The 23,662-nt window shown below is 45.2% G+C and overlaps 1 protein-coding gene across 6 annotated transcripts in view; it reads right to left on the bottom strand.

The window, feature by feature from the left end:
- Arhgap17 (Rho GTPase activating protein 17) overlaps positions 1–23,662 on the bottom strand; it is a 91,322-nt gene that overhangs the window by 52,184 nt on the left and 15,476 nt on the right. The gene's annotated exons all lie outside the window — the stretch shown is intronic.

The following is a 23,662-nucleotide window of genomic DNA, read 5'->3' as shown; positions in this document are numbered from 1 at the left end:
CTTTCTCCAGGGCTGGTCACACAGATTCTAGACTGACTCTGTGTGTCCAGAGTGCGATCCTGCATTATGGAAATCCACACAGGCGGTGCTTTGAGAACCATCTTCTGACGGCTCAACTTCAGGCACTAAAATGATCATATCTAAGTTTTCACAGCCAGCCCTACGAGAAAAGTCTGTCCTAAATCTCCAAAGCTTGGGCCTCACACACCACAGTAGCAAACGTTCTTCAATTTCAAAGGGAAAGAAAGCTAGTTGCCAGGGTTCTCTCTGTAGTGCCCAGAGCAACTACTAGATTCGAAGAACTTCACAGAGAATGGGATGCTGCCAGCTATCAGAAGAAGGCATGCCTAGGCTGCTGGAGTCCAAAGCTGAAGAAAACTGCCCACAGACCCAATTGCTAAAGGCTGGCTGCCATTTTTAGGAAGGTAACTCTTAGTAGATCTGGCCTAGATGGAGAAGCTAGGTCACTGGGCAGCCCTTGGGTAAGATTTGGGGATCCCAGCCCTTTCTCATCTCTCTTGTTTATGGTTTTGTTTTGTTTTGACACCATGCAGTGAGCAGGTCTTGCCTGTATTCCCATGATATTCTGTGCCACCACAGGCCCAAAGCAACAGAGTCAAGCAACCAAGGACTTAAACCTATGAAGCCAGGAGCCAAAATATGTGTATATGTGTCCATGTTCCCAAGTGTATGGAAGCACATGTGTGCACAGGTACACATGCATATGAAAGCCAGGGGTCGATGCCTAGTGTCTTCCTCCATTGTTCTCCACCTTATATACTGAAGCAGTGTCTCCCACTTGAACCCAGAGCTTATGGATCCAGCTAATCTAGCAAGGAGTCTTGTCCTGAGGATGCCACATCAGGCTACCACACTCACCAGTTTTTTTACCTGATGGCTGGGGGCCTCAAGTCTGGTCCTCACAATCCCTTGGCAAGCACCTTACCCACTGAACCATCTCACCAGCCACTCTTTCCTCAAAGTCCTTGCCAGTACTTTGTCACAAGCAGAGAATGCTTCTGTCTGCAGTTCACAGGGCTGCTTATTGACATATAAAACCCGAAATTACTAGAGTCTAAAGTATTATTTTGGGATTGTGGTTAAATTAATGATTTGAGAAATTGTTTGCAATACCTACCAAATTTCCATTAAAAATGAACAAGGAGAGTTTCAAGGAAAAAGAAAATTCTGGTTAGGGGAGTTTAGAAGAGGCTCAATGAACTAGAAACTGGAGGCCCTCCCTGACTTTAAAGACAGGGTCTACTATGGAACACTGGCCTAGAACTTAAACTATGTAGACCTGGCTGGCCTCTATAATTAGAGATCCTGACTCCCAAATGCTGGGGCTAAAGGCATGCACCACATACCTTGCAGTTTTGGTGCCTGTCCTGGATCTCACTCTGTAGACCAGGCTGGCCTCGAACTCAGAGATCCACCTGGCTCTGCCTCCCAAGTGCTGGGATTAAAAGTGTGTGCCACCACCACCAGGCAGAAATGACTTTTTAATAAACCATGGCAGAATGTAGGGCTGCATAATCTTAGTCTTGACCCAATATAAAAGAAGGAAAAACTGGCCAAAAAGTGAGGGAGACCATTAGAACGACCTGAAAACATAACTCAGAGCAGCCCCATGTGTGAGCAAAGGAGAGAAGTATCAGTGCCCCTCCAGCCTACGCTGGGGCCAGTGGCATGTTTACTGCAATGGGCACTGCTACAGAAGATTCCAGCACCAGGTGTAATGCAGTGCCCCAGTTAACCTAGAGAGGCCTAGAGGAGTGGCTCACTTACCACATTCTGCAGGTCACCAGAACTCTGCCCTGATTCAAAGGCCTCCCTGGACCAGAGGAGCAAAGGCTGGAGAGAGAGCCAAAGGCCCAGTGAGCAGAAGTGGAGCTCTGAACTCCATGAAGGAGGTCCACAGCAGCAGTCAGCACTCTTAGCCTTGGCTTGAGTGGCTTGGACTTTGCTGAAGTGCCAACACTGGTAATCATCCCAGCCAGGGAAGTGCAACAGCACACACACACACACACGCACACGCGCGCGCGCACACACACACACACACACACACAACACACACACACACACACACACACGGAAATCAAGCATGTACTTCAAAAGAGGCCTGAGGTTAGTCTTGAGGGAGAGCACCTGGCATGAGACCCATCTCTTGCCAACAGCCTCATCCCTCCTTTAGTAAAAGACCATCCTGGATTGTATAACTTCTCCTTTTTCCTCTCTCATCAGGACCCAGAAATCTGTACAGGGCCCTGTAAGCTTCAGTCTGAACCTACTTCAATTCTGAAGCTGCTTAGTCCCAAGGCCTTAAACAGTCTCACAAATTTAAAAGAAGAGAGTAAAAGCGAGAAGAGCAAATCTGTTGTTTTACAAAACAAACATCTAACACATAATAAATAAGCAGAGTGAAACTTGTTCTAATCCCACTGTGGGCGTTCAAAATAACTTAGAGGGATGCTTTAGCTGGTCCACTGTGTGTGGTTTTCTCCACTTCCTTGTTCAGTGACCTCCTGTGGGTAGACTTGAAATCAAACATGAGGGCTGGGTACAGCTTAGATAAAGCCTGGGCATATACAAGGTCCTGGGTTCAACCCCTAGGACTGAAAGTACAAAAACAGAAAAATAAATATAATACAATCACCACAAACAATTCAAATTATTCCTTTTTAAATTTTTGGTTGCTTGTAATTTTTTATTTTTAAATTTGTTTTGGTATTGTTTTTTGAAGCAGAATCTTACGGAGCCCAGGCTGGCCTCATTATGCAGTTAGTATGGTCTTGAACTTCTTTCTGGTGCTCCTGCTTCTACCTCCCAAGTGTTGGGACTATAGAGGTATACTATCATACTGGTCTTTTTTAAATTTTGGAGATCTAGGTTTTTAAGATTTATGTATTTATAAGCACAGTTCCTATGAGGAGAGAGGGATAAGAAACTTTTAGATAGAAAGATAGTGAAGAGGAGAAAGAAACACAGGATAGCTTCGGGAGGACCTGGATCAAAAACCAATGGTCCCTTCTGCCTCTTCAAAAGGGCTTTTTATAACAATGCCAAGGGGCGGGGCAAAAGACCTCCTCCTTGCTAGATCAAAGCACACCGCACAACCAAGTGTAGACCCTTCCAAATACCTGGTAACCACACCCGTGGTCAAATCATCCCCTTATACAGCCCTGCCTCATAAAGCAAGCTCAGATTCTCAGACCCTGAGTAAGTTCTCACTAGGAAACCTCTGTGAGTCTCTACAATGACAAATAAAATTAAGCATACATAAACACAAAGCAAATAATACCTTTAAAAAAAAAACCCTAAAAATAAAAGGCCTATTAGGAAGACAGTCACAATACACTACTATACTGGGCTACAAATGATTAATTCTAATAATTCAAATATCAAATAGCAATATAGCCAAAAACTATACCATGACTGTACTGGGAGAATGGCGGAGCAGAAGTAGGGAGAGGGTCTACAAGAGTCCTCTAATCAAAGAATAGCAGTTTACACATACTGTTTATAAACATAAACAGAAGTCACTGTCATAATAAATGGCTATAATTCCTTACTAGCTGCTTCTGGGGCTGGAGACCCTCTAGAAAAGTAGAGGGAGAACCTACTGTATTTGGTGACAAGTCTTTCTCTCTTACAATTACATGCTTACGTAGTTCTCTCTCTCTCTCTCTCTCTCTCTCTCTCTCTCTCTCTCTCTCTCTCTCTCTAGTTGTGTTGAAGATCAGGCTTGGGGCTTTGCAATTAGGCAAACAATTTATCAATAAACTATAACCCTCACCCAAATGGTGGAGAGGCAGAGGTTGAGGTCAGGTGTCTTCTTTGACCTCCACCTTATTGTTTTGGATCAGAGCTCTCCAATTCTGCTAGGCCGGTCAGCAATCTCTACCTCCTCAACACTGGCGTGAACCACCACATTTGGCTTTTTCTGTGGGTGCTTGGGAAATCAAATGTAGATCCTCAGGCTTGCACAGCAAGAGCTTTCAAGACTGAACCACCTCAACAGCTCACCCACAACGACATTTTAAAAACAGTGTGTTGCTGGGTGGTGGCGGCGCCTTTAATCCCAGCACTCAGGAGGCACAAGCAGGCAGATCTCTGTGAGTTTGAGGCCAGCCTGGGCTACAGAGTGAGTTCCAGGAAAGGTGCAAACCCTGTCTCAAAAAACAAAAAACAAAAACAAACAAACAAAAAAACAAACCAAAACCAAACCAACCAACCAACCAGTGTGTTACTTTTATTTTTTTTTTTTTTGGTTTTTCGAGACAGGGTTTCTCTGTGTAGCTTTGCGCCTTTTCCTGGAACTCACTTGGTAGCCCAGGCTGGCCTCGAACTCACAGAGATCCACCTGGCTTTGCCTCCCGAGTGCTGGGATTAAAGGCGTGCGCCACCACCGCCCGGCATTATTTTTATATGGTGAGCTTTGTATGGTTAGAATTACCTGTTGCAATGGGTGCAACTATCAGTATCTACAAAAGCTAACAGAGTAACAAAATACTCAAGCCCTCAAAGTACCCCAAATAGAAAGGAAATCTACAATATTAGGATCATTTGCTTTAAATTTAGAGATGGAACAGCAGAGATGGCTCAGAGGTTTAGAACACTGGCTGTTCTTCCAGAGGGCTTAAGTTCAATTTCTAGCGCCCACATAACTGTCTATAACCCCAGTTCCAGGAGATCCAATGCCCTCTTCTGGCTTCCTCAGGCATCAGGTAAGGCACCAGATAAGCACATGGTATATAGATATAAATACAGGCAAAATATTCACATACATAAAATAAAATAATTTAAAAATAAATGACTGAATTTAAGGACACTTGATCTGTAAAGTATTGGAAGCTGAGAAATACAATGCATGTATTATGTTAAAGAGTTAACAACAAGTTGGGCGGTGGTGGCGCATGCCTTTAATCCCAGCACTTGGGAGGCAGAGGCAGGCGGATCTCTTTGAGTTCGAGGCCAGCCTGGGCTACCAAGTGAGTTCCAGGAAAGGCACAAAGCTACACAGAGAGACCCTGTCTCGAAAAAAACCAAAAAAAAAAAAAAAAAAAAAAAAAAAAAAAAAAAAAAAAAAAAAAAGAAGAGTTAACAACAAACTGTTTAAAAATGAATCTGCCTGTTTTTGTCTTTGTGGATACTTCTTACTACATTTACAAAATTACTTTTAGAAAATGAATCAATGTGGATCTTAGTCAGATACTAGAGTTCACTGAAATTATTAAAAATGACTGAGAAATTAGGAAACATTGTTTTAAATTGTTTATCCTGTTTGTGGATTGTAATTGGGAAATGAACAGCTTCCTCCACACAGTGATTCTCTGCTGGCCTGCGCTAGCTCTACTTCAGTTGAGAATCACTAGTGTCCTCACCACCAAAAATGGTCCAATGAGCCAGTCTGCCCCTCATCAAGGTGACGATGGTCCAAGGCTCTATGCTCAATTGTTTTTCATTAGTGTATATTGGTGACACTGTCCAACGTGTGTATGAAAGACTTCAGTTTTACTTACACTACTCAATGCATATTCTCCAGCCCTTCTTGGTGGTCCCTTCCTATTTCCTAACAGTCTCCTTTCTGTTTTTAGGAACAATTACTTAAGGCATTCATCTTTACCAGAGATGTAAAATTCTTACCTGGGGAAGGCCAGCAATTATTCAGAATCCCGGCCAAAATGCACGATCAGTAAGGAAGCAAACCAGCTATAAAAATTTGCAAGATTTCCTAAGATGTATTGTATTTATTGACTATAGTGCTTTCTCACAAGGTAAATGTGAATTGTGTAAACTCTGACTGGTTGTCATTATTTTTAACTTGTCAGAACAAAGATTGGGAACAATGGATTGAACTAAGACATCTAAAGGTGGGAATAAAAAAACAACTGTACAAAACAAGCCAATTGTACAAGACGTTTGCTAAGCAAGAGTTTTGAGCCAGACATCTTGCTACAGACTTCAACTCTGTACTGTCAGAGCCTCTTTGTGTCCAATGTTCTGTGCTTGAAAATACTCCAAAGTTTCCTGTCTGTAACTGGAAACAATAACACTCAGGAAGGAACTTCCCACTCGCCATGCTACTCTGGGGCTTGTTTTTTCCTATGCAGGCCACTCTGCCGTCTCACAAGGCATTCACATACAGCTTATTCCACACAGAGGATTTTTTTCTTTTTCTTTTTTTTAAATTTGTGTGTGTGTTATATGCATGAGCGCATACATCTGTGTATAGGGAGGCTAGAAAAGGACATCAGGTGTCTTCTATCAATGAGACCTGGAGGTCACAGTTCTGGTTGGGTGGCAATTAAGCTCCAGGAATCTGTTAGTCTCTGTGCCCCCTTGTGGGAGTTACAGACTTTTTTTTTTTTTTTTTTTTTTTTTTTTTTTTTTTTGGTTTTTCGAGACAGGGTTTCTCTGTGTAGCTTTGCGCCTTTCCTGGGACTCACTTGGTAGTCCAGGCTGGCCTCGAACTCACAGAGATCCGCCTGGCTCTGCCTCCCGAGTGCTGGGATTAAAGGCGTGCGCCACCACCGCCCGGCTTCCTGCCTGGGGAGGTAGTAGTTTAGAGTGATGTATGGTGGCTCAGCAGATCAGAGCACGTACTGAACAAACATGACCTTAGTTTGAATATCCTCAGCAGCCACATAAAAGTCTGTAACTTACAGACTTTTATGTGGCTGCTGAGGATATTCAAACTAAGGTCATGTTTGTTCAGTACGTGCTCTGATCTGCTGAGCCACCATACATCACTCTAAACTACTACCTCCCCAGGCAGGATTTTTCCCGTAGTTTTTCTAAAGTCTTAAGATTTCTCCCTATAGAACTCTCAAGGACTCAGAGTACTGTTGTGTGTGCCTTCACATGCTTTCCAGTCCCTGGGTCAGGTCTGGGAACATTCAGCCCTCCAGATATGGCCAATAGCAAGCTTTACTCAGCCCACTTACTGGGCAAAGAGAAAAACATGAGTATTTCCAAACTGAAGCATTCAACTTATAAAAGCAGAAAATGCTCAGAGTGGTGCATAAAAACCTTCTAGCTGGTTTGACAATGCTCGCGTGCAATCATGGACTGATGTCTGGTGACACCCACACACCAAATGCCACTGTTGTAAACTGCCCTCTCGTCTCCTGTGATGTGCACCACTACACAAGCACTTGCTTGAACATCTGTTATGGGAACCACAGGCTTCCTAGTCATGGCTAGTGACCCGGAAGTGCACACTGGTGAGCTTCCAAGCACTGAGCACTGCTGACCTGACTGTGGCATACCGTCTCTGAGAGCAGCCGTCACTCCTCCCGTGCTGCCCTGAGTGCAGAATTTACCTGCCACACAGCAGGGGCCGAGGGATCCTCACTGGATGATGGATGGGTTCTGCCAAAAACAAACTTTTACTTCAAAGGAGGCAATAAAAGATTCCAATGGAACTAGGCAGAAAAGCAGACACAGAGTAGAGGACTGCCTTCCCCAGTAAAACCCACAATGACTAAAACCCAACCAGGGCATTCTTTTTCTTTTTTTTTCTTTTTTTCTTTTCTTTTTTTTTTTTAAAGATTTATTTATTATGTATATAGCATGTATGACTGCAGGCCAGAAGAGGGCACCAGATCTCGTTACAGATGGTTGTGAGCCACCATGTGGTTGCTGGGAACTAAACTCAGGACCTCTGGAAGAGCAGCCAATGCTCTTAACCTCTGAGCCATCGCTTCAGCCCCAGCATTATTTTTCAAAGTAAATCTGTTTAAAAAATTAGGAGCAAAGAAATGAGGATGGTACTGCAGGCCTGAATCCAGTGCTCACACTGGGGAGGCAGGAGATCAGGGGTTCAAGGTCATCCTCAGCTAATAGCAAGTTTAATGCCAGCCCCAGCTGTATTAAGATTATATCTATCCTTCCCTGTGTTGCTCTAAACTTAAACTAGTGATTCCCAAGCAGAAGTGACTGTCACCTTACCACCACCCTAACACTCTGAGGGCATCTACTTAGAGCTCGTGCTGGGAGGTTGCAACTGGTGTCTAGAGAGTGGAAGATGTGTTGGCCAATGGTCCCAGCAAGCTGCTTTCTGCTAATCAGTGCAGAGAACCAGGGTCAGAGTCACCAGCTTGCATTAGCTCCCCACTGCTGCAGGAACAGACTGCCACAAACTGAGTAGCTTAAAAATACACATGTATTATCTTGTAATTCTGAAGGTCAAAAGTTCAAAGTAGGGCTCACTGGGCAGAAATCCAGGTGTTAGCACTGCCAGGCTCTTTTCTGGACACTCAGAGGAGAATCCACTTCCTTCCCTTTCCAGCTCCTGGAAGTCACCCACATTCCTTGGCCCTTTTCCTGTACTGTTCAGGCCAGTAACATGCAATGTGTACTCTGTGCTTTTCTTCCCAGTCACAGCCTCCTACACAGAACTGTCAGTGACCTCCTCCTTCCATAGTTACAGACCCTCTTGATGACAATGGGTTCACCTGTAAACCCAGTGTAATTGCCCCTCCATATGTGGACATCCTTGGCTCCCTTCTGCTCTAACCAAGTCACACATGCACAGGTTCTGGAGATGACGGTGTGGACGCCCGTCGAGACAGCAAGCATCCTTTTGCCACCACAGATTCTACATATGGCCAGTGCCAAGGCTGAAGAACCTGATTTCAATGACACACTCACACAAATATGGAATCACGCCTATATGACACCTACCCACATAGGTCCCAACAGGCAGACACAGCTGAGGAGCATTCTCACGGGTCAGAACCCTCAGCCCTACCTCATTGTTTTCATGGCCTAGCGTGTAAATGCCTACATGTGCTATCACCTGTTGAGACGCACTGATCGCCACTGAATAATTAAGGCAGTGTTCCCAAGTCCTCCACCTTTCTGTGGAGTCTACCTGACTGTGACTTAAGTCAGGTCCAGAGTATCAACCTCCATATCACAAAGACCTCTACAAAGGCTGTAGGATACCTCTAAGAGCCCCACTGGTGGCTGAGACATCACAGCTAACCTCCTGGGTATATCTTAGGCCCTGATGAGCTGCCCCACCTCTGGTCTCTCACTCAGTTCTTACAACTCTATGAGGTGGCAGCTACTACTACCTCCATTTCAGGATGAGCAAAGTGAGACTCTGGAAGTAACTTGCCTACAGCCACAGCATTAGAGGCAGAGATTCAAATTAAACCCAGCACACCTCATCCTCAAGTCTTAGATAGTGGTTTGTTTATTCCAGAGTTCAGCAAGCTACATCTGCATGCCAAAGCTAGTCAGAGAAGCTAAGAGAGTTTGTATTTTTAAATAGGAAGAAGAAGGAAGAGGAGGAGGAAGAAGAGGAGGAGGTTTTATAGTACTTGAAATTCAAATGTCAGCATGCATGATTGTGTGTGTGTTTGTATATGTGTGATGGTGTTAAACTTCAACTTGCTACAACTTGAAATCATCTGAGAAGAACGCCTCAATCATGTCTAGATAGGGTGGCTTGTGGGCATGTCTGTGGGAGATTGTTTTGATTGTTGGTTGATACAGAAGGACCCAGCCCATTGTGGGTAGCACCATTCCCTAGGCAGGGGATCCTGAACAATGTAAGGGGAAAAGCAAGCCTAGAGCAAAAGAAACAGCAATAAGCAGACAACATGGGGCACCCGTGTCTCTCTGCTCTTGACTGTGGATGTGAGGTGATCATCTGCTTAAGCTCGCAGCTTGTTTTCTCCTCAAGGATGGACTAGGACCTGGAATTACAAAACAAATAAACCCTTTCCTCCATCAATCTGCTTTTGGTCAGGGTGTTTTTTATCACAGCAACAGAAATGAGGCTAGGACAAATAAACATGGTCTATAAATAAAGTCTACTGGAGCACTGCCAGGCCTCACTGCTTTATACTACCTATGGCTGCTGGGGCAGAGCTGAGTTAGTGTGTCATCAGGGCTCCAGGTACTCACTATCAGGGCATTTACAGAAAGCACATGCCAACCTGGTCCACACAGCAACTTTAACTGGGCTCAGCAGAGACCTTGAAAGCTAGCTTTCTTGGCATCACTCTGTGGACTGGTATACGGGGCTAGTCTCAGTTCTATTTTCTTTCTCAATATTCTGCATTATATTCAAGACGTGCCTACTAACTACGATGAATGGCGGTGGCTGAACTACTAACACAGCCCCAAAGCAGAGGCACAGCTCAGGGCTGGAGATAGTGGTGACAAAATGGAATGAGGAAGTAGGTCTCTCCTCATTCCACCTCCCCATCCTTCAGCACACAGACAGTAAACTGTTTTCTCTCTATTTATTAACAAACCAGGACAGCTAAGGACTCAGCTCATTTTCTTCTGGAAAGACCAAGAAAGAAATGTTCCAGGCCTGCAGACCACACTGTGCTACAGTTGCTCAGCGCTGCCAAAAGTAACCATAGATAACACATGGATTTCACTGCCAAGACTTCACCAAATTGACTCTTTTCAGAGTCGAGGCTCATATTTCCAGCCCTGATGTGCTAACTGGGGTAAGCAGTATACAGATGGGGTACCAATACTAACACCAAACATCAAGGCCGTCCCATTGTCCCCGAGACCACACAGCTGCCTTCGGGTTATATGCTCATATGTAAGATCACAGTCCTGTCCACACATCCACTTTGATATGTAATGAAAAAGAACTACCACAGAATATTGAAATAATTTTTAATACACTGATTTTAATTCTAGTTATCCATGAAGAACAAGGAAGCTCTAGCCGATCAAGGCATCCCAGTGCTCTCCACAGCTGGACACGGCACACATGATGACAGACTGTGAAATCACAGGATAACTGCACATAAAGTGGGTTTCAGCCCCTAGAAATTCAAGTTTGTGCAACATTATCATCTCCTGTTACAAACCCTTCCAAAACCCAGAGAGCTGCAGGCGCGGGCTAAATTCTCACTGGTTTCTCTCACCAGCTCTGATGTCTTCTTGAGCTGCTAGGAGGAATCTAAAATCTGCTTAACTGGATTTTTAAAAATAAAAGTCCCTGTCCTACTCTAAGCATCAAACAATTTGTTATACATTCCACTAAGTATTTCAAAGTCCTGAGTTCGCAGAACTCTAAGGGGTCATAAGGGGGCGGGGGGGGGGGGGAGGGCAGGGAGCTCCCATGCATGACGTGTAAAGAGGAAGGTGCTTCTCCTGGGAAAGAGCATACAGAAAGGATGTAAGCGATGGCATGGGCAGAGAGCTAACACTTCTAAACTCTGAATCCAAGGCATACTGTTTGGTCAGCTTCTCTACACTGGAGTTAAACTATTTTACTTTTTACTTTAAAAGACACAAAGCCTTATCAGCCCTAACAATCTTTTCAGACTATTATCTGAATCTCAGTGAATGACTAAGCCCAACAGTGACATTTTAGCGTTCTCTTACATATGTGAGCATGTCCACAGCTTTCTGTTTGCTTGCTGGCCTTTTCCCCTCTGGCACATGAAGTGGAATCTATTTGCTAGCTCTACTCTAACCATGTGGCCTAAGTCTCAAAGCTCCACCAAAACTTCTTGCCTATGGCAAGGTCCAGGGCATCTTCTCTGCCACCAGCACACTGCACTTTTCTTGGTGGTGTCCTAGAGGATTCCCCAAGTACCTCATTCCCTAGCCCATGTCAGCAGTTTGTGTCACCTGCCTGGCCCTGGATAAGATTTTCAGATTGCAATTTTTCTTCCAGCAGTCAGAACAGGTAAGAAACACACAAGATGCTGCAAGGCAGAGAGAACACGGTCACCATAGCCTATGGGTGAAGTCACAGGAAGGGGACCTATTTATTGCTATGTAAGGCAACAAGAGGCCAGGAGGAACTGAAAGCCACACAGAAAATCTCCAGTAGTCTCTTAGTGGCTGAGCAATTACCTAGTATAGAAGAGATATGAGAGGCTCTAGGGTGTACACACACACACACACACACACACACAGCCAAAAGACCACAAATTTAAGTGTTCAGCTGTCCACCCCTAAGCAGCTAACTCTGTGCTGGTACATCTTGACTTTGGAAAGTGAGTTTCCACAGAAATCACGTTATAGATGACCACTGAGTTCCCAATGCAGCTCACAAAGCTTTAGCACACAGCTGATGTAAATGGCAGCCCTTGGAGCGGTCTACTGTTTTTAGTGAGCCACTCCAGTCCCAGAGAATAGAGATGAAAAACTAAAGAGAAAAACAGTGGCTCCACACCTGAATTGTTACCACTCCTGGCACTTTGAAATGGCCAGAAAAGGCCACTGACAGGAGCAGTAAGTGGATTAGCAGTTGGCTGCGGGGAATGGTTATTGGGTTGCACTCTCAAAGGGCATGAGGGATCTTACTCAGTCAGGGTGATGGAAAAGTTACTAGAATTCAGAGTTGGGCATGTATAACAAGCGGCTGTTAGGATCCCTATACAACCGTGTGTCTCCTAATGGCACTGCAATCGCTGATGGACCAACCTCATGCAGAGGGAAGGAGTCCTAGAAGACGAGCTAAAAGCCCATCACTGAGGAACAGTGCACCGTGGGAGCATTTCTCACATATTTGTAGAGATGCTGCTGCAAACACATCCTTGCTGCCAACCACAGGAAAAGAGAGCCCAGGCAATTATGTCCAGGGCACAGGACTTGATGAAGGAGGGCGCTCACCACTCGATGGATTTACTGTTGTTCTAGTTTCACTTCTGTACCGTGATAAAAAGCAACTCAAGGACAGGAGGTCAGAGGTTTGTATCAGCTTACAATTCCGGGTTACAGTCCATCACTGAGAGGAACTCAAGGCAGTTAACCATGTAACACACACAGTCAAGAGCAGAAAGAAATGGATGTACACATGCTCACTGGCTTGCCTGCACTCAGCTCTATTTCTCCATCCTTACACAGCCAGGGATCCCAAACCAATGGAATGGTGCCGCCCTCACTGGGCTCGGTCTTCCCACACTAATTAATTTAGGACAACACTCTACAGAAACGCCCACAAGCCAAGCAATGCAGACAATCCCTCATTGAGATTCTCTCCTAGGTGACCCTAGCTTATGCCAAGTTATGATAATTCTTATGATAATTAAAGCTAATCATCACAACTACATTTTCATTGTTATTTTAGAATGTACTTCTTAAGCCAGGCATGGTGGTACACACCTTTTTTTTTTTTTTTTTTTTTTTCCGAGACAGGGTTTCTCTGCGTAGTTTTGCGCCTTTCCTGGAACTCGCTTTGGAGATCCGCCTGCCTCTGCCTCCCAGTGCTGGGATTAAAGGCGTGCGCCACCACGCCCGGCTCAAGGTGGTACACACCTTTAATCCCAGCACTCAGAGGCAGAGGCAGGTGGATCTCTGAGTTTGAGGACAGCCTGGTCTATAGAGTGAGTGCTATAATAGCCAGGGCTACATAATAGAGAGACCCTATCCAAAAAAAAGAAAGAGAGGGAGAGGGAGAGAGAGAGAGAAGAAGGGAGGGAGGAAGGAAGGAAGGAAGGAAAAGAACAAAAAGAAAAGGAAAGAAAAGAACAACTTCTTCATTTACTATGGCAGCAGCCTCCTGCATCTCAAGTTTACTGACTCTCGCTCTGATCATTTTCTCTTGGGATTGACTTAATCTCATAGTATATGTTGTACAACAAAAGAACAGGCCATACCACACAGCCCAGGTACATAGCAGGTACATCATCTAGATGTGTAAGTATGCTCATAATGATTCCACAAAGATGAAATCACATTACACTTCTGAGATGTGAACCTGCCCTTAAGGGAAACATGGCTCAATATCCCCATGCCTGGACCCAACACAGAACCACCGAAAATTAGCAGCATATCCTACCTGCCTCCCCCTTTTAAATGTTCACAGTATGTATACATGTGCACATGTGCACACATGCACTTGTGTACAGCACTTTGAGCACATGTGGAGGCCAGAAGTCAATGTCAGGTGTCTTCTCTACAGCCCTCCGCCTCCCCTGTTCCTTTCCTTTAAAGAAAAAGCTCTGCAGCTGGTCCCCCAGCACAGCTGGCACGGGGAGACACTGTAGTAGAAGTCTCGAGGGAGAGCAGAGTCCTGAGGACAGAGCAGCGGGACCCTGCAGAGGATAGCTACGGGTACAGCGCCAGCCTAGAGCCTCCCATACACTGGGTAGAGAGCATACTCTTCCCAGCTCAGTGCTTCCCGGAGTACATCTCAAGTGTGTGACTCATGGCTGGACTACTCTTGCCTTCTTCTCTTCCAGGAAGTCAACCAGTGATAAGAATCTGGCTATGCCAGAGTCTGAGTTTCATTTCAGGGAAAGAAGGGATTCAGCATGTGACAGGAACCAGGAACTAGATCTGCGGGGTCTGATACCCTTGACTTTGTGTGAGTGTCCATTCCACTGTTAAAATGGTAGTCATCATTACTCCAAGATAGAAACAAAATAGCATCATACTGGTTCTTTAGAAACACAATCTTTCTGGGTTTTTTTCATACTTATTTATTTTTATTTTATGTGTGTGGGTGTTCTGACTACATATATTATACATAATACAATGTGTGTGCCTGGTACCTGCAGAGCCATTAGCGGGCACTGGATCTTCTGGAACTGGAGTTAAGGATGGTTGTGAGCCCCCATATGAGTGCTGGGAATTGAACCCAGGTCCTCTGGAAAAGCAGCCAGTGCTTTTGAACACTGAGCCTTTTCTCCAGCCCAACACCATCTCTATGACTACGTATCTCATTTACAATAGTCCCTGGCATTGTCATGGGACTGTCAGCTATTCAGAGGGGTACAACAAATTTGAACACCCTTCATATTAAAAACCACATCTTACTCAAAGATGACCTTTCTCAAGTTACCGAGCCATTCGAGTTTCTCTTGGGAAGAAGGTACTGTGCAAACGGTCTCCTACGAACAAAAGACAAGCTCTAACAGAGGGCAAGGGCAGACCAGATTTCAAGGGAAATAGAGGGGTGGGTGTAATGACGCCTGTGGAACGGAAGCCACCACAGGAACCACTGGCACACAATAACCAGGACATGGAGAGACAGGACTGGAGGTGCAGTGCAGTCCTCCATTAAAGCCTCAACATCTTAAGCTGCTGAGAAACATCAGCTGGAGGAGGCAGTTCCCAGGTAAGTGTTCACAGGGCTAGAGCCAGACTCTTCCTGGAAGCACCAGGCCCAGAATGAACTTGCCCTAAGGCATTCAGATCTTAGATCCCCATTCATTCACCCAGTATTTATGGAGGACACTAAATGTCAAGAACTGGAGAGGGGGAAAAAGACAGAAGTGAGTCAGTCCCCACCCTCGAGAAGTTCAGTAGAAAGACAGAAATGTCAACAAACCACCCCATTCACAGGAGAGTAATGGTCTGTGTGGATGGGACAGGCTTCCGAGGCAATGCCTGCAGACTTCAGATGGCGCTAGGAAAGGGCGTGGGCAAAGCCCTGTGGAAGGTAGGAGTCAGCAGTGCAGAGCAGGGCTCTGGCTACAAAAGCCTTGTCTTCTAAGGAACCAGGTTTTGAGCTTTTGAATAAAAACAAAATTTCTGACGGTGGCATACAAGAACGGAGGTAGGAGACTACTAGGCCTCTGCAGCTCTCGAGGCAGATTCAAGAACACTGACCCAGAGCCAACTAAGCAGTTATTTCAACAGTCTAGTTAGTACAGCAAATCACTGGCTGCAAACTACTCACCCAAGAAACCCTTCAGAAAGACGGGGGTGGGGTGGGAGGGACTAAAAACTCATGGCTTCGGAACTGGGATTCCTGGGCTAAGGGTATAATTCAGCTGGCAGAGTTCTGATCTAATATACATAAAGCATTAGACTTGAGTCTTTAAGCCAGAGGTTCTCAATCTGTGGGTCACAACACCTATGGGGGAGTCAAACAATCCTTTCACAGGGGTTGCCTAAGAATATCAGAAAACACGGCTATTTACGTTAGGATTCATAACAGTAGCAAAATTAGTAATGAAGTAGCAACAAAACTAATTTTATGGTTGGAGGTCACCAGAACATGAGGAACTGTATTAAAGGGTTGCAGCATTAGGAAGGTTGAGAACCACTGCTCTAAGCATTACACAAACCAAATGTGATGGTGCATGCCAGTAATCACAGGATGTGGGAGGAACAGGTGGGGACATCAGAAGTTCAAGGCCAGCCTGAGATATGAAACTCTCTGTTTCAACAATAAAAAGCCACACACCCCACTTAAACCTAGAATTCCTATCAAGAGAGCTCCCCATTTACTATCAGACTGCCAATATTAACATTCAGAAAGGTCTCAGGAGCCGGGTATGGCTCAGTGGTAGAACACTTGGCTAGCACATACAAGGTCCTCCTATCTACCCCAGCACTATAAAAAGAAGTTTAAAAACTTAACATATGACATTTATACATTATCATCTTTTATGAGAACAACCAATACACTACTAAAGTGATAAGAACCTTTACAGCCCAATCCTCACTAGCTGAGGCAGACACCCACTAGAATCATACCACGTGACCAGCCTCTGCACCTCAGGAAGAAGGGACCTCAGCATAACACAAAGTTGGGTTCCTCTTCTATTCTCATGACAGATTCTGCTGGTGACTCCACCACAAACTAAGCATATGGTCTAAAAATATAGCCCTTCACCTTCCAGCCTCTCATTTTATTTATATTTGCATGATCATTCCCACACAAACTTTAAGAGACTACAATTAAATAGTCAAAAAGAGAATATCCAAACCCGCTTTGAAAATGCAGGACCATCTCTACAAACAGTTTCAAGATGTGAGCAGTACTGAGAACCTGAATAACTGAGCTCACCTAGGTTTCTACAATAACAGCAAGTCACAGAAGTAACCCAGAAAGTTCCAAGATGAACATGCTCACAAAATGAAAGGAAAATCTGTTCACTTGGAAAATCGGGGTGAGGCTGCTCTGGAGGGATGATGGGGAAATTCTGGGTGTGCAATACTATAAATCTTGACTCGATTTTTCTAAAGTTCAGGGAGCACTTGGTGGATGAAGAATTCTGTAGACATTCAAAATAGAAAACTCATTCCAAACATGTGGGATTTTTTTCTCAAAAGGACCCACAGAAAAACTTAATGGAAACGAGTGGGGCTGTGGATTCAACCACAGCTGCTGTCATGCACACTCACCACAACCCTCTCATGATTCAGTAACTGAATAAATATTTGTTTAGTTCCCTTCCATGAGCCATGAGTAAGAGATATGGCTCCTGTCCTACCAGAGTGCAAGGACTGTCGAGGAAAATGAACGATTTTCTTCCAGGCAATGAACACTCCCACAGGGAAAGTCATGGCGCCCTGGATTCTCTCCACCATGACAGCTATCTACTGGGCCCATTCTTGTGGACTCCATGTGACCTAAGTGCTCTGTTGGAAATAATTCTGTTAAGCCCAAAATAACTCTGTGATGTAGGTATTATTCTTCCCACTCTATAGGTAAGGAAACTGAGGCACAGAGAGGTGGCCTGCCCAGGTTTCACCAGTGGGTTCTGACTCTGGATGTCATCACTGCAGAGTGATGCTCTTAACCATCTAATATACTCACCTGTTGTGCCTCAGAATAGTCTTGAGAGTGACACTATTTCTATACTCAGTTCCCAGATGAGACACCGAGGCACAGACAAGTTAATTAACCTGTAGAACAGGGGATGTTCCACAGGGGCAGAGTACTTGCCTAGCATACACAGGCCCTAGGCTCAATTCTCTGTCGATAAAAAATAAAATAAAAAATCAAAACCACTTGCAGAGAAAATTAGAAAACAGGAGGAACCTTGAACACAGATCCCAGATATCAAAAAAGGTTTTCTGAAAGAAGTGATTTCTGAGGTCCAATCTAATGGGAGAGCTGGAAACGTGAACAATGGATAGTACAAGTGCCACAGCTGGTGCCTAAGCTGAGGTGCATGGGGCTACCAAAGTCAGAGAGCAAGACAGGAAAACTCAGAGAGAGCTCCTATCCTGGCCATGCCCTGTGCAGAGGTAGCTGCAACAGACTGCTGGGGGACTGGCAGCGTTACCATCAGTTCATGAGGCCAACTGAGGCAATGGAATGCAGAGCCTGCTGAAGAACAGTGGGAAACCTGAGAGAAACACCGTGGGGCTCTGGACCTTAAAGTGAGTATCAGGCAGCAGTCCTCTACTGCACAAGGGCAGCAGGGCTGAGAGCGCTCTCAGTGATGGACACAAGGCCTGCTCAACTCTAGGGTAAGGCAGCAGAGCAAGGACACACAAGACTGCCCAAAGCATAGGGAGACTATGCAAAGCAACAACAAAGCAAGACCCAAACAACTGCAAGCTAAATGAAGACACTGACAGCCTAGAAGGGGCATGTCATTCCCACTTTCCATACACAGCTGGAATCTGGTCACAAACAACCACAGGGAAAAAACCCAGAAGACAGTATGACAGTCAACAGAACTGAACTCAGAGACAGCAAAGGTACTGGATGCAATTATCATGCAGGAACTTTAAAATAATATGATAAATACATAAAAGGGGTTAGTAAGAAGATGAACAAGGCCGGGCGGTGGTGGCGCACGCCTTTAATCCCAGCACTCGGGAGGCAGAGCCAGGCGGATCTCTGTGAGTTCGAGGCCAGCCTGGTCTCCAAAGCGAGTTCCAGGAAAGGCGCAAAGCTACACAGAGAAACCCTGTCTCGAAAAACCAAAAAAAAAAAAAAAAAAGAAGATGAACAAAACACATGAGCTGATGAGGGATCTGGAAATGTACAGGAATTCTCCCAACAAAACCCCAGGGAGAAAAAAGTAGAACAAAGTGCCCAGGATCTACAGGACAAAATCAAGTCTACCATTAATTCCTGGTAGGGAAATGAGTGCACAGGGACAGAAGAAACATTCTCTAAAGCATTTTCTAAAGTAGCTAAGGAGAGGCTGGAGAGATGCACAGTGGCTAAGAGTATCTGCTGCACAATCATGAGGAGTGGAGCTCAGGTGCCAACACCCAGTAACAAGCTGGGTGTCCCATTTAGGCTTGTCACCCCAACTCTGAGTGGGAGCAAAGAAGGATCACTGGGGCTTGCTGACTTCCAGCCTAGCAAAGGAAACACAGGGCCAGGTTCAGGGAGAGACCCTGCCTCAAATGGATAGGTGGAAAGTGATAGAGGACACCTGATACCCTCTCTGACACCCCCCACCCAAACACAACCACAAGACAGACAGACAGACACAAGTAGACACATCTTTTAAAATAAGTGAAGGATATTAACCTAAAGATCCAACAAGACCAGAGAACCTAAGCTGGATAAATATAAAGAAAAAATGTCAGTATTATAAAAACTGTTGTTGAAATCAAAGACCTGGAGTAAGTCTTCAAAGCAGACAGAAAGGGAAAGGACACACAAGGAACAAGAAAGAGAATGATGGCTATCCTGCAGAAACCCCAAGACCAAGGGACATCAGAACAGCATCCTGAATAACTGGACAAAAACACCATATTTAAAGAGACAAAGGCCAGAAGGCCATCTCCAAGAGCCCCCATTAACCCCTGGAGTGGGGAGAGAAAGGCCAATGAAGAGAAGCCAGGAAGAGCGCACTGACAGGGACCTACTCTGGGTGGGAAAGGCTCTTAGGGAAGGATGGCAAAGAGCTCTTAAAACACAAGCCAACTCCACAGAGGCTGCACGTAGACTCCAGGACAGAAAGACGAGAGTGGGAGGGGAAGGGAGGGAGTTCCAAAGTGGGTATTTCTGTTCAGGCAGTCACTCTTGCTATCACACTTCAGGGCCAACATGCAAGCAGATACGCAGGGAACAATGAAACAGTTTAAAGACTTTATCTACCTTCCAGGAGTTTCGCATGGTATGGCTTTTGAAAGATTACCAATTTTCAACTCTCAAGACTTGAACGTCTCTGGTCTCTGAGGTCTTGGGAGGTAGAGAAGCTCGGGCTGCTAGCCAGCTAGGCTCTTTAGAATTTTAGTGTTTCTCAAACCTGACACTGCTGACATTTTGATCTAGGTAATTCCTTCCTGTGGGGGCTGACCTGAGCACTGTGGAATATTTCACAGCATCCTGGCCTCTACCCACAGAGGAATGAGTGACAATGTGTTCTATTCTCTCCTTCCCCCACAGTAGTCACATAAAGAATGTCTGCAGATATTCCCAAACATCTCTGGGAGGAAAGGGGGCCAAAACTGCCCTCAGCATGACAATATTCAGAAAGGAGGTGTCTGTCTGTGGGTCGAGGTAACTGTAGTGGCCTGGCTGTTGGGGTTGTGCAAATCCGGGAGCCCTGGATCCTGGGAAATTAGAGGATATAAACACTTGCTTTATTTTCTGTGCACATTCCATTTCCTCTTCTGAACAGGTAACAGTGAGTTAGTTTTTAATTTGCATTCTGTTTAGTTGCCCACTTTTTGTTAAAGCCTGGGTACAAGGGTATTTCTGAAGTATGTCTAATGTCTTCCTCCTGATCTGGACCAAGAATGAATGAACAATCTGTACTTGACTTCCTTGTCCAGTGACCCACTTCTTAATAGGCACACCTGGGACTTCTGCTAAATGGCTTCCACTCTTTTTTTTTTTTCTATAACTTAAAAAAAAATCTTTTATAACATTTAATAGATTTTAACAAGGGAGAAAAAAAATAAATATGTTTAGCCAATCATCATAAACTAACACAGTGATTGTCATCCCCTTTGGTGGTCAAACAACTCTTTCACAGGGGTCGCCTAAGTCTACCAGAAAACACAGATATCTATATTACAATTCATAACAGTAGCAAAATTACAGTTATGAAGTAGCAACAAAAATAATTTTATGGTTGGGGTCACCACAACATGAGGAACTGTATTAAAGGGTCGCAGCATTAGGGAGGTTGAGAACTACTAAACTAACTGTTCCCCAATGCCCTACACTCCTCTCCTCACTGGGTTTCAGAGATGCACTGATAAAGACAGCAAGTCAATGTACTGTGCAGCTGCAACATGCTACTGTGATCATTATACGCCTGAGACTTTGTCAAAAACACATTTATAGCTGGGAGTGGTGGTGCACACCTTTAATCTCAATGCTTGGGAGGCAGAGGTAGGTAGATTTCTGTGAGTTCAAGGCCAGCATGGTCTACATAGTGACATAGTGAGTTTCAGGATAACCAGGGCTACATAGAGACCCTGTCTCAAAACAAAAAAAAACAAAAATCAGTCCATGAAGTCAATTAATAAACTGGGGGTGGGGGGACAGAGTGCTTGGCCTCCACGATTACTGGGGAAATGTAGCATTCCAGCATGTGTTATTTGGATGCTGTACAAATAAGATAATAGTTTTCTCTTGCAATCATGAGAACATCTTCAAATGTTCTGGTACAGTGCTGGTCCTTGATCATGTTAAGCAGAAACTCTCCTTCCCACCAGCCCCTGAACTCTTACATCTCCTTCAAAACTCTGAAGATGGAACCTAAAACACCCATAAGTGCATCTGCAGCTCCCCCAAGCCCCCAAGAATGTACTGGCACTGTAGGGTTGAGATATATCTAAGAGTTAAGCCTGGAGCCAAGTCCAACCACCACCAAAGACCTGAGCAACCACAAGCATATTACTTGGTATCTCTGTGCCTGTGCTTACTAGAAAATGAAGCTAGGAAGAATGAACATCTATCTTACAGAATTGAAAGATTCAAGTAGATACATAGGCAAAGTGCCTACTTCCTACAAAACACAAAAACAACAACCACCACCAACTGTTTTTGTTTAGTTGCAACATAAAGTAATCAAGGCTCTAGATTCTGGAACAAATGGACCAGGTCTGTGACCTGTGCTTCTGTCTTACCAATAAAAAGGGGTAACAGCAATCATTTCCCAGGATTGTTGAGTCTAAAACAAGTTGGTACATGACTAATATTTGGAACAGCGCTAACATCTAGTAAAAATCTATTAAGTATTAGCTATCACTACTGTAGCTGATTTTCCAGAAAGTTCTTCCAGGCAACTGTGTGGAAGATATGAGCAGGAATCACATATTGGAGGCTGTGCTGGAGAGTTTGATGTCAACTTGACAAAAGCTAGGGTCATCTGGGAGGAGGAAACCTCAACTGAGAAAATGCCTCCAAAAGATCAGGCTACGGAGCTGGATGTGGTGGCACACACCTTTAATCCCAGCACCTGGGAGGCAGAGGCAGGCAGATCTCTGTGAGTTCCAGCCAGCCTGGTCTATATGAGTTCCAACACAGCCAGAGCTACATAGCAAGACCCTGTCTCAAAAACAAAACTGTAGTAGGTAGCTGCTCCAGCTTTGACCTGGAAGTACCACCCCCACTGAGGCTTCAGTAACTGTTACACCTACAAGGTGGAGCTGAGAGAGAACCCCTGAAGACCCGAGATCTGGATGAGCCAGCTCTGTTGGTTCCTGGATCCTGGATCCTGGATGTTGGAGGTAGACCGAGCAGAGTTCTCCAGAGAACACCGCTGGACTGCACTTCACCTTTCCCAGACCCTGTTACCTATCTCTTCGCTTGTAAGTTACCCCAAAAAATAAACCTCCCTTTTAACTACATGGAGTTGCCTTGATATTTAAACCAATATCTGTGCCCAACCTGGGGCTCGAACCCACAACACTGAAATTAAGAGTCTCATGCTCTACCGACTGAGCTAGCCGGGCCGTGGTGGTGAGAGCACTGAATCCTAACCACTAGACCACCAGGGATATTGGGTCCTCTCTCGGCTCCGCCTTGTAGGCGTGACAGTTATCGAAGCCTCAATGGGGGTGGTAATTCTAGGTCAAAGCTGGACCGGCTACCCACTACACTACACAAAACAAAACAAAACACATCAATCAGGCCTTTAATCCCAGCACTCAGGAGGCAGAGGCAGGTGGATCTCTGTTGAGTTTGAGGCCAGCCTGGGCTACAGAGTGAGTTCCAGGACAGAAAAACCCTATATGGAAAAATCAAAACAAACAAATTAGTCAAAACAAAATTTTAATTCCAATTGGTTTGGGATTCATTCACTAAAACGGTATTTGTTTGATCCTGTGGATACAAAAATAAGCCAAATGGGTGTCAGAGGTCAAGATGCAGGCCAAGATGAAGTCAGTACCAAGGAGGGCAGGAAGAACTGTCACCCGCTGAGAAGACGGAGTTCTGCAGGAGGGGCTGCGCGGAGAGTGAGTCAGGACCTCGGGAGGCGGGAGGATAAAGACACAGCTGCCCAAAGGACGAGAACAGAGTCCCATCAACCAGACCTGAGACCAACAGTGGGACTTCCAGTTTCCTCTGGAAATTGGGAAGGTAACCCAAGGGGAGCGGGTGTGCCTGGGGAGGGTGGAGCAGCTGTGAGAAAGTGAAAGTTTGGCAAAGGCACTGGGGAAAATGGACTGGGCACGAAGCCAAGGATGGGGAGGCAGTAGAGCGGCAGGCAGTGAGGTCTTGGCAGCCCCAACCTGCACGGTTGGACTGTCTTTCCGGCTACCCTCCACATCCCAGGTACAGGAGAGATGCCAGAGGCGGGCACTCTGCAGAAGAGGTGAGAGAGGAAGGCTGGCTGGACGGAGTCTTGAAAGTGATGTTCAAGAGGAAATGGCGTGACTGACTCAGGACACACAGAAGCTCAGAGGGAACCGCCTGGGAAGGGGACTCTGAGAAGGGACAGACTGTGGTCAGAGCAGACAAAGGATCAGAGTGAAGCTTCCCACCAGCAGTGTATGACACAGCTTCTCACCGCGCCCACCCCACGACAGTAGCATACCATTACCTTGAACTTGG

The sequence above is a fragment of the Peromyscus californicus genome, unplaced genomic scaffold, assembly GCF_007827085.1.
Source record: "Peromyscus californicus insignis strain IS unplaced genomic scaffold, ASM782708v3 Scaffold_4__1_contigs__length_199733344, whole genome shotgun sequence".
Classification (NCBI taxonomy): domain Eukaryota; kingdom Metazoa; phylum Chordata; class Mammalia; order Rodentia; family Cricetidae; genus Peromyscus; species Peromyscus californicus.
Note: the sequence above shows the minus strand (reverse complement) of the source record. Positions and strands in the feature narration are given on the sequence as shown.